The 18557-nt window shown below is 42.0% G+C and overlaps 1 protein-coding gene across 6 annotated transcripts in view; it reads left to right on the top strand.

Annotated features, from left to right (window-relative positions):
* The window catches only part of THRB (thyroid hormone receptor beta), a 167742-nt gene that overhangs the window by 45915 nt on the left and 103270 nt on the right, over positions 1-18557 (top strand). The window contains exon 1 of one of the 6 annotated variants that reach the window (XM_052692248.1): positions 14442-14462. The exons of the other annotated variants lie outside the window; for them this stretch is intronic. The gene's annotated coding sequence lies outside the window, so the exon portion shown is untranslated. Of the gene's footprint in view, positions 1-14441; positions 14463-18557 lie in introns of those variants that run through there. 6 annotated transcript variants of the gene reach the window in all.

Genomic DNA, 18557 nt, shown 5'->3' with positions numbered 1-18557 from the left:
TCTCTCTGTTTGGTGGAGGCTGACTTCAACACCTGCAGTTTAAACTAGAGTTGGAATATTATTAGATTGAAACCATAGAAGAGCAAAAATAGAGAAGAAATATTGTTTGATAACCCAAAATAAGGTGGCTGGGATTATTAACTCTGTGTCTCTGCACATGGAGGCTACGCTTGCTTATGTGGGCTTTCAAGAATTATTCTTGCTGGTAGGTAAAGGTTTTGCAGCAATGTTGAAGAAGAAAGAAAACTGTTAGTCAAGACTCTACAATGGTTTGCTGCTTGCTGCCAAATGAGTTACATTTTTCTTAGTGTGCACAGTGTGTCTTGAAAATCTATTACATACCTACGGTTTTCACAAATTCCTGATAGCCACAATACTGGCTATGGAGAGCATTTCAAAGCAAGCTTCAGGATGTCTTTATTCATGTTCTTTTGCTACCACAGAGTCACTCTTACTGGATACCCAGTTCTGAAAAGGAGGGGAGGAAGAGGTGGTGCCATGGAACAAAATTGCTGTCTCCACTAACAAACGGATTTGAGCCATCAAATTGCTGCTGTTTTCTTCTGTGTGAAAGCTCACGGCTAAGTCATTTAGTGTAAAAGAAAACAGTCTTCTATACCACAGAAAAAATTCCTCAACTGGACAGTGATACATGAGGCTGTAGAATTAATTTTGGATATCATTGAGAGCTTCTGTGGCATTTCTTTTGGTTCAGGCAGTGCTATGGAAGCACTCCAAATGACAGAAGAGGAGTTGTGTTGAGGCCTGGGGAGTTCCTCTGGCTCCTTTCCAATGCGATGCTAGCCCAGAATTTTTTATTTATTTTGAATAAGTGTGCTTGCATTAAAAGCTCGGTTTTACTGCATTTAAAAAGTATTGAATGTTGTGTCCTGTACCTTGTTTACTTAATAACCCCTGTACAAGAATCTCTGATTTTGTCTGGGCAGCTTAATGTTCTGTTCCAAGAAGTAAATGTACCCCTTTTATTTGTAATTCCCATGCTGGGTTAGAGCACAGTTCAGTGTAAAGAAGTACCCTGGTGCTCAGACTGTGCTCGCAGTGTCTGCTTGGATCAGAGCTAAGAGTGCTGTGCTCGCTGTTACGTAACTCTGCCAAAAGTGTTGATTCAGGGAAATTCGGATGCCGTGAGAGAGCGAGAACATCGGGAACGTTCTCTCCTGCTTAATGGAAACGTGGCTTTTGGTGAATAGTGCATTTAAAAGTAGCAGATTGTGTGACTGTGTCAGTGATGGAGTACAGTGTGAACACAGCGATGATGTTAAAATCCCAAGGCACCGGGTCCTGCTGCTGGTTGCTGCTGCAGGGCAGATGTGGCTCCCGCGATGACAGGCTGGTACAGCATACGTGTAGCTGCTAGCGGAAGGGATCCGCATCTGGAAGGTGCTTTATTTTGAGCACCCTTTAGAAGTCTGCTTCTGGAAAGCTGGCCAGGCAGATAAAGTCCCCTAGCAGGAAAGCCGTCCTGCAGTCCACTTGGATCCAGCTGCTCCTTTTGGTCCTGTGGGTCATCCTGCTGAGTGGGGGTGATCTCCCAAAATCTGCCCGTGGAGAAGAGGGACAGGTAGGGCAATGGGCACTGGTCAGAAATCCTTTCTGTCTTGTGACATTATGGACATTATCTTTTTTCCCAGAGATTGCTTATCTAATATTTCCACCTTTGCTATTTCACATTGTAGCAGCCCCCCTACTTGTTGTATCCTGAGGTGCATCAAGTATGGCCTTCTAGCAGGTCAAGTGAAGTGACTATCCCACTATGCACATACTGTGCAAAAAGGACATAAAGCATCCAGAGGACAAAGGACATAAAGAGACATCCAGAGGAGGGCTATCAAGATGGAAAAGGGTCTGGAAGGCAAGGTGTATGAGGAGTGGCTGAGAATCCTAGGTTGGTTCGGTCCAGAGCAGAGGAGCTGAGGGGAGGCCTGATGGCTGCTGCAGCTCCTCACAGGGAGCGGAGGGCAGCGCTGAGCTCTGCTCTGTGTGACAGCGACAGGGCCGAGGGAACGGCATGGAGCTGTGCGAGGGGAGGGCAGCTGGGGGTCAGAGAAAGGATCTGCACCAGAGGATGGTGAGCGTGGAACGGGCTGCCTGGGGCAGTGGGCACAGCTCTGAGCTGCCCTCAGAGTGCTCTCAGTATGGTCTGATTTTTGTGTGGTCCTGTGTATAGCCAGCAGTTGTACTCAATGATTCTTATGGATCCCTTCTGATTCGGGGTATTCTTTGATTCTATCATTCTACTTCAACCCAGAGGGTTTTTTTTATTACAGGATATTTCAGATTACTGTATTCTGCTTAGTGGCACTAGGCAAAGCACAGAAGAAATATATCACTGTAAAAGTATATGAGAATGTGACCGGTTCTCTGTGATATCCATTCAAATGTGCAACTCATTACAGAATGATGATTAAGAAGGTAAATCAGAGGCAGAGAAAGTCAATGTTGTCTGAAAATCATTAGTTCTGTTCCCTCTACACAGCATGTACCCATTCCCTGCCTTTCTGCCCACTTTTAGGATCTGAGACTCCTCAGAAAACCTGATAGAAGCTACTGCGGATGTAAATGGTGTTGGCTAGATCTTCTTTTAGGTCATTCTTGTTCAGCAGCATCCTTGGAGCAAGCTTTGTCTCTGTTGTTTCAGTTTCCTCATCTGCAGCTTTAATCCAGTGCTCTTTCTTCAATCACATCTTATATACACTTTTTCTGAGTCCCACAGCTCTCCCCCTCTCCAGCTTTAGTCTTGGTTGTTTATAGTGTTGTGTTGGAGAGTCAGTGTGAATTATTCAGTTTTGACAGTCGAGGTAAACAGACAAAAAAATGACGCTGCAGCACAAAATGTTCTCTAATCACTTATTTGACAAGTGCATTTTAATTATTTAACAAATCTCGTAAAAGTAATGGAGTCCTAGTAACATGAGACTTAACACTGCTATTACATTTTCCCTGAGAGGTGAGAAAAGACTGCTGTGTTTTTGGTGCAAATTGAGAGCTTGCACACTAATGAGATTCAACTAAAGATACGTAAAAGGGACTGGAACCTCTCAGTGCTTCTTAATAGTTTTGCTAATAGTAAACCCAAGAGCATCCCACAGCTAGACAAGATTCTGCCTGTGTTGGCAAACCAGAAGATACTGTCTGATGCTTTGCCAAAACAAAACAGAGTTTTCTTGACCCAGCTGTATTTTTACTAAGTGTGTAACATAGTAAGAGAAAAAGCCATAAGTCCCAGCCTTGCTCAAGGAAGTATCATTCAAAATAGTTTTCTGTAGCATGATAGATTTCATGTTTCTGCAAAATAAATATTTAATCAGCACTAATATTTTTGGTTCCCTCAGGCAGTGAGAGATGTGGAAGTTCTGACTTTTCACTCAAGTAAGTGCAAATGCAGTCTAGCAAGAAGTTCAAAGTAAAATGCGTGCATATCCTAGAGTTTCTGAAAATGAAATTTAGGTGCAGCCAGCCAGAAGAAAAGATAAATGTAAACCAAGTTGCAAGCCAGCATGCCTATTTGATTGATTTGGGTTGTGTGATGAACTGGATCAGTTAAAATTGCTTTGCAAAAATCCCAAACATAAATACAGCCTCCAGTGCTTTTCTTTTCAGTTGCAACCTACCTCCGCATGCCTGAAGTGGAGGGGCCAGGGACTCTTGGGGGCTGCATTTATTGATTCCTTCCTGCTTCCTTGATCTCGTATGATATAGTGGGCTCTGTATTCAGAGGCCCCACTTGCAGGTTATTGTGTGCAGAGTGTGTCTGATCCCAGCTGTTCCACAAAGAGTAAAGTTTGGCCTCCAGAAGGGCTCATGTGGGCTCTGTGTGCTGGTAAAGGCATTGGAAATGGATTCCTATGAAAGCTTCAGCTCCCATGGTTTTAATTGGGCAGAACAGAAGACAGAGATTTAAAGTTCCTTCTCCATTTGTTTTTTTTTTTTTTTTGGTTGGGATTTTTTGTTTTGTTTTGTTTTTTTTTTAACTGGAGATGGTTTTGTTGCCAAGGGAGAAAAACTGAACACAGTGCTCTGTATTTTTGCTATGAGCATGAACTGCTGCCATTTTCCCTTCATCTGCAGAGCAGTAGTTTGTAGTACACTCAACAAAGCCTAACAGCTCTTCTGCCGGAACGTGACAGGCAGGCCTGTATTTGTCATGAATCAGGCTTGAGGCAGTTGTCATGCTTGCATTTAAAAAAACCAGACCCATCTGTCCATTACTGCTCACTTCTGATCTGTTGGAAGCTCACTCCCATCCTTCCAGTCAGCATCTTTCACTGATTGTCCTTTAGCAAATTAATTTAAAAACCAAACATCCGTTCTTTGATTTAATAAGCACAGAAGAAAAAAAAAGTTTCAAGGAGGGAAGTTGTACTTTCTGAACTTGCACTTCAGATGCATGTGCATGTCATGGAAAGGCAGCTCATGTTCATAAAGGTCATCCAGAAACCAAAGAGAACACTCTGCCACATCTAACTGTTACCACAGAAAAGAAAAACTGAATTTTTGCTGACTGTGAGGAAGCTGGATTAAAACATCTTAGTCCTTTAATGGTGGTAGGTGTGTGGTACTAAGAGAATCCTATTGAGCAGTTGTGACAAGTTTTGACACTTTTGGCTTCCTTTGTATTAACACACTAACCACACACCATACATCTCACCCCTAATGGTGGCTGATTCAGAGCACCTTGTTTCTGACAATTGCAGAGTGGGTTTATCAGTTGGAGAGGCACGTATGGTAATAAAATATTCATTGTAAAGTCACATTAAAATATAATGACACTACGAGCACGTTGAGATTTCCTAATAAGTAGCCACAATGCAAATGTTCTTTAGCATGTAACTTCTCGAGATGTGGGAAATTGTGTTTTTAAGGCAAAATTCTAATTGCTGAAAATTAACAGATGGGAAATTGTTGGGATTGATGGGATGAGCTTCTGCTGGACTGGCTGAATAAAAAAGAAGCGAAAATGGCAGGGAGTGCTCAGTTGACTCAGTAGTCTGTCCATGGTGAGAAAGTGGCAGCAGGCTGACCCTGATGGTTCCCCTCCTGCATGGGTGTATTTGGTACATTTCTGATGATTGTTTAGAGGTAAAGCCTTCATATATAAAAAGATGGGAAAGTTAAACAAGAGACTGCTGTGAAGTGTGCTAGCATTCATAGTTCTCTTTGAATGTTATTATTCCCTGCTTCTTGAAAGCTAAACTACAACAGAACCTGAACTGATTCATCCTTATGAATTCTTTGTATTTGATTGATTAACAGAGCATCTCACTCATTGTATTGACCTTTGAGGTCCTCGTAACTCTAGAATGCCAGTACATTTTGCTCAAGCTTATTCTTAAATTAGGTGGAAATTAAACAAATCAGAGTTATTTGAAGTTGCAGAATAATTTTACACACATGCTTATGTAATGAGATAGAGCTGCACAGCTGACCAGAAAACAGTCTGTAGCTTCTGTTCTCAATTTGAGCAAGTTTTTCACTTCAGTGGCTTTTTAAACTTCCCCCTGCTCTTTGCATCATTTTATATGGTTTAACTGAAATTCTGAGGAAATGAACCATGGATGTGAAGGGCAGTGCAAGGACAGATTGAGAGAGACTTCATGTAGGATAACAGCGCAAAGAAAGCAATGCTGTTTGATCAAAATGCACCAGTTAGAGCTGCTTGAGATGGTAAACTGGAATATAGGAAAAATTAGATTAACTGAGAAGGAATGCATGTCAGGAGAGAGTAGATTCATTGGACTGGAAAAGCCATCCCCAGGGACATTAAGTGCTATGATTTTCCAAATAAAGCATCACATGTGTTTTGGAATTGGACACTCAATTGAATAAACCCTGGAAAATACCACTCTGAGATCTGTGCTGCTGGAGGTGAGCACAGTCTGAGCTCCTTACCTCTGTCTTCTGACTTGGTCGAGGCAGCTCTGTGAGCTTCCTTCAGACAAAATCGTAAGGTATGTTTTCTCCCTTCACCTCTCTCATTTCCCCTGAATGTTATTATACTGCAGCTTGGCTCTGTCCACAGAGGCTGGAGCTGACTGAGTTGAAACTTGCTTTAGCCACCACTGAATTTAACAGCTTTTGGCTTTGTAAAGCAATGCCTTAGGAGAACTCTTGCTCATCTGTTCCCTGAGCCAAAGGAAAACTCCTCCAGTAGCTTCCCTGGTGTTTTCTCTAGCTGGAACACATACATACCAATTGCTAGGTGAAGATACACTATCTTTAATCCTCTTCTGTATTTTCTCTTTGTCCAGCTGACATATTTTGAGACAACCAGACAATCACTTTGACTGGGATGGTGAAGGAGTCCTTTCACAATGGATTTTTTCCTTTCCCTGCACCCTATGCAATTGAGTTCTTCCACTGGTGGGAAAAATGCTTTTCCTTGATGTAAATATGTCACAAGTAGTTGAGTACTGAAATAGGCAATCAGGTTGCCCTGTTAAGTATACTTCTTCAAATATTTTTCATAACAAAGGTTTTATCTTTGGAATCTTGTTCAGAAACTTCTTTACACAGTTTATCAGAGCTTCCCTGGTGGTTCTTAGGAAGTAAAATCCTATTGGCATTTAATCTGCAGCTTAAAATATGTCTCTGGGAACTTCTTAAATAGGACAGGAATAAATATTTGTGTTATAATTTGCAAGTACAAATCACTAGCAGCTATTTGCATATTTATTTATTTATTTTCTGTTTCCACCTCAGGTTAGATGAGCCATAAACAATTATATAGCACCTCTGGCAAAGAACTAGTCTAGAGAACAAGTCAAAGCCACTGGGAATTCAGAGGAAGGTTTCTGAATTTTTAGAAGGAGCTGTGAAAGGCTTACACATTGATTCATCAATTTGATATTGATTATAGAATTACGATGTGGGCTTTCACTCTGATATACCTTTTCTTTTTTCAGAAATACGCTTTAGAAATATGTTTAGAAATAATATCTTTCAAAAAATATTCACTGTAGCAGTGGTCAGAGCCAAAGACTGCACCTCAGTCTGCATTGTTAATGGAAAGAATGGCTTCAATTTAAAGCCAACTAAAAGATTCCTTCTTCTACTTTTTGGCCAGGATCCACGAGTCAGTCTCCACACTGCACTTTGTTGTAGGGGTCACCAGCGAATGTGATCTGCTGGAAAGGTGTTAATGGGCTTTCTCCAGCCATTGGAGCAAAGCCAGTGCAGTCAGGGGAAGTGTAAGACTGGCTGCACCTCCAGCCTGACTGGTCATGCACTGCTCAGTTCTCAGGGATGTTTCCTGACAAGGAACATCTAGCAGCTTCAGCTTGCATGGCAGTTTTATGATGAATCCACAGAAAATTTAAAAAACCTCTTCACTCCCACTTTTAATGGTGTCCTATATGGGTTCCAGGCAGCAGCCTACTGAGGCCAGTAAGCCAGAACACAGCACTGTGTTTGGTGACCTTGTGGACAAGGTGTGTGTTTGGATGAGTTCTTGACCTGCTACGTTTTAGGAAAATTGCAGTATAATCCACGAGAGGAAATGGATGTAATTAATTATAATTAGTATTGTATTTATAGTGAATACGTGTTCCAAAATCTGTAACAGCACTGAAGGAGATTTTGTAATTTTCAGGAGTTACAGGTTTACAGAAGCAAATAGATGATTTAGGCCAGCCTTGAAAATCTTTTGAACTTGTCCATTTGTGTCTTTGAAAATCTTCTCAATTACTAACAATTAAATTTGATGCCTGGGTGCTTGTTTACATGAAAGCAACTGGACTTGCTTTCTGTTTGTGTCTCACTGTGTCTTATTTATTTATCAGCATTGCTGGATTTTAAGGTCTGGAGATGAACCTAAGTGCCATGGGCAGGAGGCTTTCCTTCATTTCACTCTCTCCTCATACACATGTGGATGTGCAGGAAAGCCTTGTGCTGAAAGTGAAGCTGGTAGACTCTCAATTTTCAAACAGAAGTGCTGTGTTTATTATACAGTCATAAGGTTCATATGAGAGCACAGAATCACAGGATTGTAGGGGTTGGAAGGGACCTCCAGAGATCATCAGGTCCAACCCCCTTGCCAAAGCAGGCCCCCCTGTCAGATTGCACAGTAGGCATCCAGACAGATCTTGAATATCTCCAGAGGAGGAGAATCCACAACCTCCCTGGGCAGCCATTTAAATGCTCCATCACCTTCACTGCAAAGAATATGTGAAGTTCCTTCATGTATTTGTGCAGAACTTTCCGCGCTCCATTTTATGGCTGTTTTCCCTTGTCCTGTCCCCACAGACCACTGAAAAGAGGTTTGCCATCTCCCTTTGTCTCCCACACTTAAGATATTCATAAACATTAATCCCTTCTCAGTCTTCTTTTCTCAAGGCTGAACAGACCCAGGTTACTCCGTCTTTCCTCATAGGGGAAGCACTCCAGGACCTCTATCATCTTTGTTGCCCACATTTTAAGATGATATTCTGCTTTGTAGTTCTCTCTTCCACATTTGCATTTCCTTTAAAAATCTGCCCTTACTAGTTTTTCTGCAAATTCTGTATTGTTTCAAGGGAAAAGGCCAGTAAATGGCAGTTGAGATTATATGGTGCATTTCTTAGTATGATTTCACACTGATAGGAGTGATAAGGGATTGTAGTCAGTACTCCAGTTTGCATAAAGACATTCTTGTTAAGTTCTTAAATTGCATTTTATTTTTAGCTGTGTGCTTCTGCAATTACTTCCAGTTTTGCAGAAAATTCAAATAATGAATCTGTATCTGAAGTCCACAGAAACTTTTATTTTTCGTTTCACAAGCATGATGGGGTAACAATTAGTAACTGGCCCCTTAGTAGAAAATGAAGACTACTCAGACTTTTTTTAATCTTTTCCTACTACTGCTTCTTTCATCTTCTTCTGTTTATGATGGATCATAGAATCACAGATGGCTTAGGTTGTAGGGGACCTTAAAGCCCACCTAGTCCCAACCTCTGCCATGGGCAGGGCTGCCACCCGCAAGCTCAGGCTGCCCAGGGCTCCATCCAACCTGGCCTTGAAATCCTCTAGGGCCAGGGCATCCATAGCTTCTTTGGGCAGCTTGTGCCAGGACCTCACCAACCTCTGAGTAAAGACTTTCTTCCTAACATCTAACCTAAATTTCCCCTCCTTTAGTTTAAAGCCATTGTCCCTTGTCTTATCACTATCAGACCATGTAATAAATAGGTTCCCCTCCTGCTTTTGAGCTCCTCTCAAGTACTGGATGACTGAGCCTTCTCTTCTCCAGTCTGTACAAGCTCAGCTCCCTCAACCTTTCTTCATAGGAGAGGAGCCCCAACCCTCTGCTCATATTCACAGCCTTCCTCTGGACCTGCTCTGACGGCTCCACATCTTTCCTGTTCTGGGGATCCCAGGCCTGGGCATAGATTCCAGATGGGGGATCAGGTTTTTTATAAGTAGTAGTAAAGTTTTACATTCAGAAATTCTTTTCCTATGTATCAATTACTTTACCTGCTTTTCCTTTTGCTTTTATTTACACATTTGGTCTTGAAGTTTGTGGGACCTATTTGCAGTTGTCAGTGGATTAAACTTGTTTTAGCTGAAGGACATGAAAGATATATTCTGCCCGTGGCCACAACCAAAACCTTTCACTTAAGCAAGCTTAGTTTAGGCTGGACACCTACCTGCCTTTCAGATGTGGCTGAAAGTTTAGAAAGTCAGTGACCAGAGAAAGCATCTGGCACTTAATGACAATTCAGTGTTTGTATCATTTTTTTCTGGGCTATTTCTTTTTCCTTGAAGGCAGAGGCAAGGAAGGATGTGCAGTGATGCAGCACTGAGTGAAGAATAGCAGAGAAGACAGTGAGACTGGATGCAGGAACAGAAGGATATGAACTCTCTTCAGTGTTACCTTATAGGATCTATTTTTACATGGAAATGTCAGCTGACAGAACTCAGGAGAGGGAGTATCCATGTAGTCTAGATGCAGCTAGAGACAGGGAGCTGAAGAAATGAGGGAAGAGGAAAAGCAGTCAAGATGGTCTGAATGCACAGCTGTATACAAAAGCAGCAGTTGGAAGTGAGAGGTCTGCATGGAAGATGACCTTGCAGTGATGGGGCAGACACTATTTGGTGATGGAGAAATATGTTTGTTATGATGGAGAACTCAGCAGAAAAAGTCAGAAGCTGGTGACTACAAAGCAGAAGACTGGCACCACGAAAAAAAAGAAGGCAAGATGGAGATGAGACTTGAGGCTGAGGAGGAACAAGTATGCTATTAAAGAACTGTAGGGAAGGAATAGTGAGAAAAATAGTTGCAGCAGGGAAAAAGGAGGAAAAAACCTAAACAAATAGAAACATGATTATCTGTAATTTGTAACAGTATGAGGAAGGCACAGATGTGTATTTATGAAGACTCTCTTTCTTTAGTGGAAAGAAAGATCTGTCAACAGAGCTCAGCTAGAGGAAAGAGCGATGTTTTCTGGGAGCAGAGAAACACTGTATGAACCTAAAGCTGAGATAGTCCTAAAGAAGAATGTTGAAACAAAGATCTCAGTAGAACAGAATGAAGATTAATGTGCCAAGCCAGAGAAAAACTCTCTTAAAAGGTGTGGCTGGTGTATTATCACCTAAATTATTTTGATCCCTAAGAAGAAAGGTGAGAAAATAACAAGCTAATGAAGATCTACAAACAGCTATGAAAAACTTAGGGTCATGGGTAATAACCCCTTAATATCTACATTTATCATATATCATATCATATTAATATCATACAGCAGCTACAACAGCCATGTCTGTACTGGTAAATTAAATGGTGCTAGGAAGCATTCCCAGGCTCTGAAAATCAATTGTATCTACCGTTAACTGTTCCTGGCACAGTTTTGGTTTCTATCTACAGGAACTCACCTGAATTATTCCCAGGTAAAGTTTGAAAGTTACCTTGGGATTATTCCAAACAGGAAGTTTGGAAGCAATCACCTTGTTTTGAAGGATGAGAGAATTTAATAGCATGGCACCTTTCTGTGCCAGTTGGCCTCTGCCACCTTGGGCATGTTTGTTTTGCTTGCAGAAATAGAGATGTAAATGGCTCCCTTCAGTAGATGCAGTTTTTGGAAACTTCGGACAGACTGCCTTAGGTGCAAATTGTGATAGTGAATAAATAGGATTCCTTTAGAAGTTTTAGAAGATTCCTTTAGAACTGAGATGTGGAAATGCTCTCTCTGATTTCATTCTGATACAGCAAGAGGATAGTATAGAAAATAAGTGGATGAAGTGTGAATTTGTTTCCATATAAATTAATGCTAGTAAAAGCAAAAGTAAGTCCATGAATAAATCTCTTTCTTACAGAAGAGCAAGGCATGAAATTAATTAAACAATTTAATAAGGTTGGTAGGTAGTTTAATTGGCTGGAGTAAAAAGCCTTAATCTTTAATAGTGGAGAAAAAAATCTATTAAAAATATTCAAAACGTATAAAAATAAGTGAAATGTTCAGGCGGAAGTAGATGTGGTCACTGAAAATATAAATATAGACCTAAACCAGAGTGAGGATAACATGAAGGTAGTGGAGATGTGGAAGTTTTACAGCCATTATAGAAAAAATGCACAAAATGCAATTTCAGGTGTTTCATTGTATGTAACTCTGGAGTCTGCAGTTAAGACAACTTAAAACTAGAGCAGGTGCAGAAAGAAGAGCATTTCTGAAAGCTGCTGTTGTAGCAGAACAGACTAGCAAAGTGAAAGCTGACACATGCTGAGATGGTCTTAATAAATACGTCAGGGAAGGGACTGCTAGGGAGGAAGGCTAGCTGATACACCTGCATGGTGCTGACACGTGAACAAATCAAAGAGTAACAAGTTTCTAGCAGAAAGCAGTCAGTTGAGTCTGAAACTAAGTTCCTGTTGCTGAGGAACCTCTGTGATAAAACCATCCCACTAGTTTTAGTACTAGCTCTAGCAGGGTAAGATGAAGTAGTTATTTCGCAGCTTCACACATTCAGTCATCTGAATTACTGGAGGGTCTGAATTACTGAATTACAGTAAGGTCTGACGAACTTCAGAGATACACAAGAGGAGCTGCACTTTCTTCAAATATCTTAGTTTCTAAGGAGCCAAATGCAACTTCTTTGGAAATGGATGGTGAGGGATATTTCAGTGGTTCTTCATCATCATCCTCTCACCAGGCATCCTACTCCCACAGATCCTTTCTGCTTCAGCTCTGCTGTTCCTATCTGTGCTACAGTGAGCTGGTTTTGTATAGGTGCATCATGGTCTTACCATCACAGATATCCTGAATGAGGTGTTCAGGTCTTTGAGAAATCAAGCCCAAACAGCAAATCTATCTGCGAGAGCTTACCTTCAGGCAATGTAAGACTGAGTCAAGCTGAAATGATAGCTGTTTTTTTTCATGGTGTAGTATTTGCTGGAGCAGAGTTTCATATAGAGCATTCGAAACATGCAGCAGTGTAGTGTTGTGTAATGTTTTGTTTGTATGTGGCTGAACTTCTACATGAGCTGATAATAACAATGCCAAATTGTGACAGAAAGTAATTTGAATGTCTTTTCTGTTTCTGTTGGCCTTTACATGTTTCTATATATACTGGTCAGTTGAATGAGTACCAGACTGATGAGTGTGGAAGCCTGCCTGTCAGTGTTTCAAAGGGAAAGCTTTCAAAAATAAATAGCCTTAATAATATAAATAGTGAAATCTTCATGCTGTATTTATCACTGACTGTTTTCTTTTTTCTTTCATTGCGTCTCCCATTTTATTTTTAGTGATGCTTTCTTAAAATAGTTTTTCAGCTTTCCTGTTGGTGATTAGAAGGCCACTCTAGAGTCCAAGTAATTTTTGAGCTAGCTGGTAAGGAGAGTGTTCTTTGCTTGAGCAATGTGAGATTGAAATCTAGTGTGTCCTTTATTGAAGCATTGGTGTAAAATGAAACTCATTTTGTCCCAGCTTTTTCTGGTTGGTTGATTTCACATATATATTCTTGAGTTGGTTTCAAAATGTGATTCCAGCGTTGTTCAGAACTTCTTGTTCTTTTTATGCTAATACTATTCCATGTCCTTCTCACAAGTTTATGGCTCTGGTTTTCTCTAACTTACCAAAATCAGTACTCTTCACAAATTTCACTATGGCAGGCTTTTTTTTTTTTGGTTGGAACTCCACAAATTCTAGATTCTGCTGATCTGCTCAGCTGCTCATGAAATAATCTGAACCTGTTGAAGTTTTAATGGCTCTTGGGCCTGACATCATTTTTCTTTTGTGTGATTGTGTGTTAACATAGACATGATTTTAAGGTAGATTTTCATCTACATGAACTACACTGCTGTTTGGTAATGTTGCAAGCCAGAGCCAATCTTCCAACATTACTTAAAGGGATGGCTGCTGAGAAACTTTGTTCTTTTATACTGAACTATTTGTTCAGAATGGAGAAAGGTAAGTGAGTCTGACCAAGGACCAGCTGGTTGTCTGTGCACTACTTTAAGCACTGCTGTGTTTGCACTGAGGTTGCCTTGTTCCAAAACTGTGCATCCTTCCTCATTCCTTCAAGAGCTTCCCATAGGGCTGGGAATGTGGTTGCAGTGCAAGATGGATCTTTGAGACAAGCAAGAAACTGAGAGGAGACAGTAAAGAGGGAATGAGTTTTAAGACTGGAAAAAAATAATTTGGAAAGTTACTAATAGCTCTCTGTTGTGTTTATAGTCCTTGAAAACACCAGCTGCCCATCCCAGTTTCTTAAGTGCTAGGGATTGGCATAAACTCCAGGCAATAGACTGATGGACACATCTGCTGCTGAGGAACCTCTGAGATAAAACCGTCCCACTAGTTTTAGTACTAGCTCTAGCACGGTTAAATGAAGTAGCTAATATGGCAACTTCACACAGAATTCATGTTTACCAGACAGCAGCGTATACATCATGGGAGCTGGGAGTGAGGATCTACCCTGCAGTGACCCTACAGAGGGTCATATAGAGGGGCCTGGGGGCTCTGAGATGCAGATAGGGATGATCTTCCACAGCTCCTAGTGGTATGAGATTGCGTGCAGAGTCACTTATGTTCATTAATGGGAAGTTCTGGAGGTGGCTTCTGGAATTGATGAAGTCTGAAGTTCCTACAGGAGCTTCTGCCACGTGCTGTGGCTGTGAGAGTGCCATAGGTGGACGGTGTAGAAATGCAGTTAATAAAGGGAAATGAGGTCACAGTTGGTTCTTTGTATCTCCAGCTATGTGCTTTGATCTCAGCCTAAGTGTTGCTGTGGGGAGGAAGAAAGCAAGATGGGAAGTCTGTATGGCAACTGTTGATCACGGCCTGAACCTCTGATTGACCACCTGAGGCAAGCCCTGAGTCAGCCATGGAGCACAGGTGAAGGCGATTCAGCTGTGTGATGGAAGGGGTGGAGCCTGGCTGCACCTCTCCTAGACCCCATTTAAGGGCTGCCTGCCACCAGGGAAGGATCTCTTCTGCAGGTTGTTCCTTGTGGAGTTTTGCTGTGATCCTATGGTGCTGGTGAGCATTTCCATTTATTTTGATTGTCTTTTCACTGTGATAGTCTTACTAAGCCTAACGTCTGTATACCTATTGATTGTACAGAAGTCTTACAGCAGAACATTAGTAAATGGGCTGCTTTTGTGTCCACGTCAGCAGTGGCAGCAGCAGTCTCTCTCGCAGTTTAGAGCAGCAGTGATTCTCTTTTACCATGAGAAAGGCCTTGTTCCATGCCACCTCATCCTAGCCACCAGGTGTGTGCCTGTATAAATAGATAAGTTCAGGCCACTGATAGGCGTTCTGAGGCCTTTTCTTATGATGTTTGCAAAGTCCCAAGAGCAGGCATCTGGGGCTTATACATCATTGTGATGGGAGATAATATTACTTTTCCTTTGCTACTGTAGTTCCCTTCGTGAGACCACTCAATCCTTGCAGCTGTAGTGGGGCAGAGAATGGGAAAACATTCTGCAGCTGTGTCTGAGAGGTGTGGAGTGTGCTGCCTTCAGTCAGTCAGGAAATCCCTGGAACAGCCAGCTGCTGCTCCTACACCAAAGCTCTTTCCTTGTTAGGGGGGTGTTTTCCTGCCAGCGAGCTGTCATAAAGATGCCTGGACTTCACATCTGATCTGGTTGCTAACGTGTCCTAGTAGTGACAGGTAAAATGGTCTGTGTTCATGTGGCTCTGAGACTTCGGGGAATCATTGAAACATTTAATCATTGGTCTTTATATTTATGCTTCAAGGCGTGCCGGCATCTGTGAGTTTTTTGTTAGTTTTAAATGTGATTTGTGTAGTTTTATTTTTATACTTTGCCTTGGGATGCTAACTGGAGAAGGCTCTTAAAATAGGTATAGCTTAATGTGCTGCTCAGACTTCTCATTAATCTGTTTGTCTTCACTCTTACCCAGAGGTAAAATGCAAAACCTACAGAATGAGGAGTCTGGAGTAAAATGATAGAAAATAGGACTCTGAAATAAAGACATTTAACACAGAAGACTCAGACCAGTAGTGGAGGAAACAGAACAGGATGTTCAGAAAGTCCAAGCCCTTTGGCATGAGTTAAGGAGCTTGGAACATAAGCAGGGCTACAGTGAATTTGTGAAACAATGTTTGTCTTCCTAAACTGAATGCTGGAAACTATCCACTTCACGCTTCTCCTTTGCCAGTGCTGTGCTATCTATTGTAGCACTCATCTTCTGGCTCCTTTACTTTCTGAGAAACATTTGACTTTGTGTTCAGAAGTTATTTATTTGTGCTTCCTGCTTTCTTCTGGTGGTAACGGGATCATCTTGTGGCTATGGGAGGAACATTTGGGGCTTTGTTCCTACTGTACAGCACTGTTCCTGATGTTTGTATTTTAACTGCAGCAATGGGATTGAAAAGATCCACTTTGCTGGGGCTTTGTCTGTACTGGTAAATGAAAAGGGACAGGAATGGTATTTGAGTATTGTAATGTGATCATCCATATTGTTTAACTTCAAGCATGTGCCTTGGCAAGGTTTTGGCCCGTACCAGCTAGCATATTCACAGAAGACACCTCTGGGTGTGGGAGGGGGGACTGTTCTCTGTGGAATTTGTGGCGACAGCAATTATGTTGTGGCAGGCACCAGAGCTCGGACTTAAGGCGTAGGGCTGGTTGAGTCCCCTGAACTACTGGATCTTGGTGCATTTTATATAAGAGACCGCTGTCTCCTCATGGTAAGCACTGGAGAAGGATGGCAAAATGCAAGCTTCTACTTCCTAGCTGCACTGCTAGTGCTGCCATCAGCATTGGCCCATGCTGCCTCCTTCCATGGGCCATCTGCTGAGGCCTGCTTTCACCACTTTCACAGCACTAAAATCTTACTACTTCGAAGAAAAGTTAAATGAGGGGCACAACTCAGGCTTTTTGTCTAAGCAGCAACACAGCAGAAGCCCTGTGAGTTAAAGTGAATTTCCAAGAGCATGGTCGTCTGTAATGCAGCTAACTTGCCAGGGGAGGTACAAGTGCAGCTCACAAAGCCAGTGTTGTCACAGGCCCACTGTGGCAAGTGTGATAAATAATTCCTGTTCTGGTATGTTTGTATTTACTTGCTCTACAGGGCCATAGTTAATTGCATGTGCAGATCATGTTTGTTTGGATACTTGGATTTTTTTGAACTTTGCACTTATAAGCTTAGATGGGGACAGTGTACATGAAAATAGGAATTGTTAGCTTGCCTCTGGGATTTCTGGCTTGTTAAGACTTCTGCAATTCTCTTTTGGAAGGCATCATTTAATTTCTGAGCACCATAGGTAAATGTTCCTCAAAAAATTGCTTCTGTAGGCTATACCTATACATACAATAGTCTGTACAGTTATCTGTTGCTCTCTTTCTGATTTATTCTGTTGTCTGACATTTTAATTGCAATTACTAATACCAGATTGTCTCTCAGTCAGTGTTGAAAATGATTTTTCATTTAGGTAGTGCATGTTAACTGCTAGGCTATGCATCAGTGGTAGCTGAGCCTGTTGTCTGGAAACCAGTAGGACTGGCTGCACAGTGAGCATGTATTTAGCATCAAGATTGAAGCTCCTGAGCTAGTTTCTGGTGCCTCTGGAACAGCCATTCAGGAACTCACTGCTGAGTCAGTGGACAAACCAGCAGAGCTCCTCTTCATTGTGATGCTTTGTGTACAGCGCTGTTACTGTGGGGAGGATTTTGCTGTGTCAGTACTAGGTGAAATGAGGCTTTTGCAAGCTAGTCTGGTGAACAGTTTTCTTCAGAGGCTGGTGAGGGCATTACAGCAGCAGTCATGCAGAATTTTTTAAGAAAGAAGAGCTTTAAAGAGGCGCAGAGTCAGGTATGTATAAACTGTTCACAGCTGGTGCCAGTGTATGTGCTGCTGTTGGTATTTATTAGCTGAAGAGACTGAAAAGTCAGTCTGGAGGGGACTGTACTAGCTATACATTCTTGTAGTCTGTGGTGGTGCCAGTTGCAGAACCAGATGAGCCTGGCTGCAGTGGTGAGGCTGATGGGGCAGCTGCAGTGCTGTGAAGACTGTGCTGGGAGCAGCCTCTGGAAGGCCAGCTCTGCAACAACCCTGTCCTGCTCTGTGGGCTTCTTTGCTGGTAGGCTGATGCTGGAACACCTGAACAGGTTTGTCATAAAGCTGCAGTGATTTCTCCCTTCTTTGAGGTTGGGTTGAGGGCTTTGCATTGTTCTCAAGGACCTGTATCTCCTATGGGACATTTCAGAGGGTCTTGATAGAGCAGCCACTGGTTAATAGTGGCAGTGTACCTGGCTGAAGCCATCTCGAAACATGTTTCTTAATTTCTCTCCCCAACAACTTAAGTAGTTACTGGTTGGATCAGGCTGCTCAGCTGTAGGAAATGGAGCTTCTATTTTTTATATTGAGCTATCTTTCTTAATGGCAGAAGAATGGAGATGTCTCCTGCATGTCAACCCAAAACTGTACCTTTGAAATAGAATATATGTTTGCATATATGAAGAGATCAGCACTGGGATAACTTAGAGGTAATAACACTTTAAAGTCTTTATGAAAGCTTTGGAGCACTTTTTCTTTTCCCATGAAATTATGACCTTTGCTGGCTTGGCCACCTTTGTGTAGGAAATGTCTTTGTGAGAAGTTAATGCACCCGGCAAGGAGCCTGCTGTGCTGATGATGGCAAGCTTTTTGCTCTAAACTAAGAGTTAAAAAATGAAAGTTACTTTGTGTCATCCTTGTACCCTTTAATCTTTATGAATGATGAAATTAATCTTTATTGTTAACTGAAAGGGGGAGCAGAGGGGCAGGCGCTGATGTCCTGTCTTTGGTGACTGGTGATAGGACCTGATGGAAAGGCGTGAAGCTGAGACAGGGGAGGTTCAGGTTGGATATTGGAAAAAGGCTCTTCACCAGGAAGTTTTCAGGATCAGGGATGTGATTGTCTTGGCCCTGGTAAGGCCGTGCTTTAAGTACTCTGTTCAATTTTGGGCCCCTCACTTCAAGAAAGACATTGAGGCCCTGGAGAAAGGCAGTGAAGTGGTGAAGGGACTGGAGCCCAAGTCTTATGGGGAGCAGGTGAAGGAGCTGGGATTGTTCGGTCTGGAGAAGGGGAGGCCCAGGGAAACCTGATTGCTCTCTAACTGCCTAAAA

Source organism: Tympanuchus pallidicinctus, unplaced genomic scaffold (assembly GCF_026119805.1).
Source record: "Tympanuchus pallidicinctus isolate F22 unplaced genomic scaffold, pur_lepc_1.0 scaffold3, whole genome shotgun sequence".
NCBI classification, from domain to species: Eukaryota; Metazoa; Chordata; class Aves; order Galliformes; family Phasianidae; genus Tympanuchus; species Tympanuchus pallidicinctus.
This window is presented reverse-complemented; position numbering and strand designations above follow the sequence as displayed.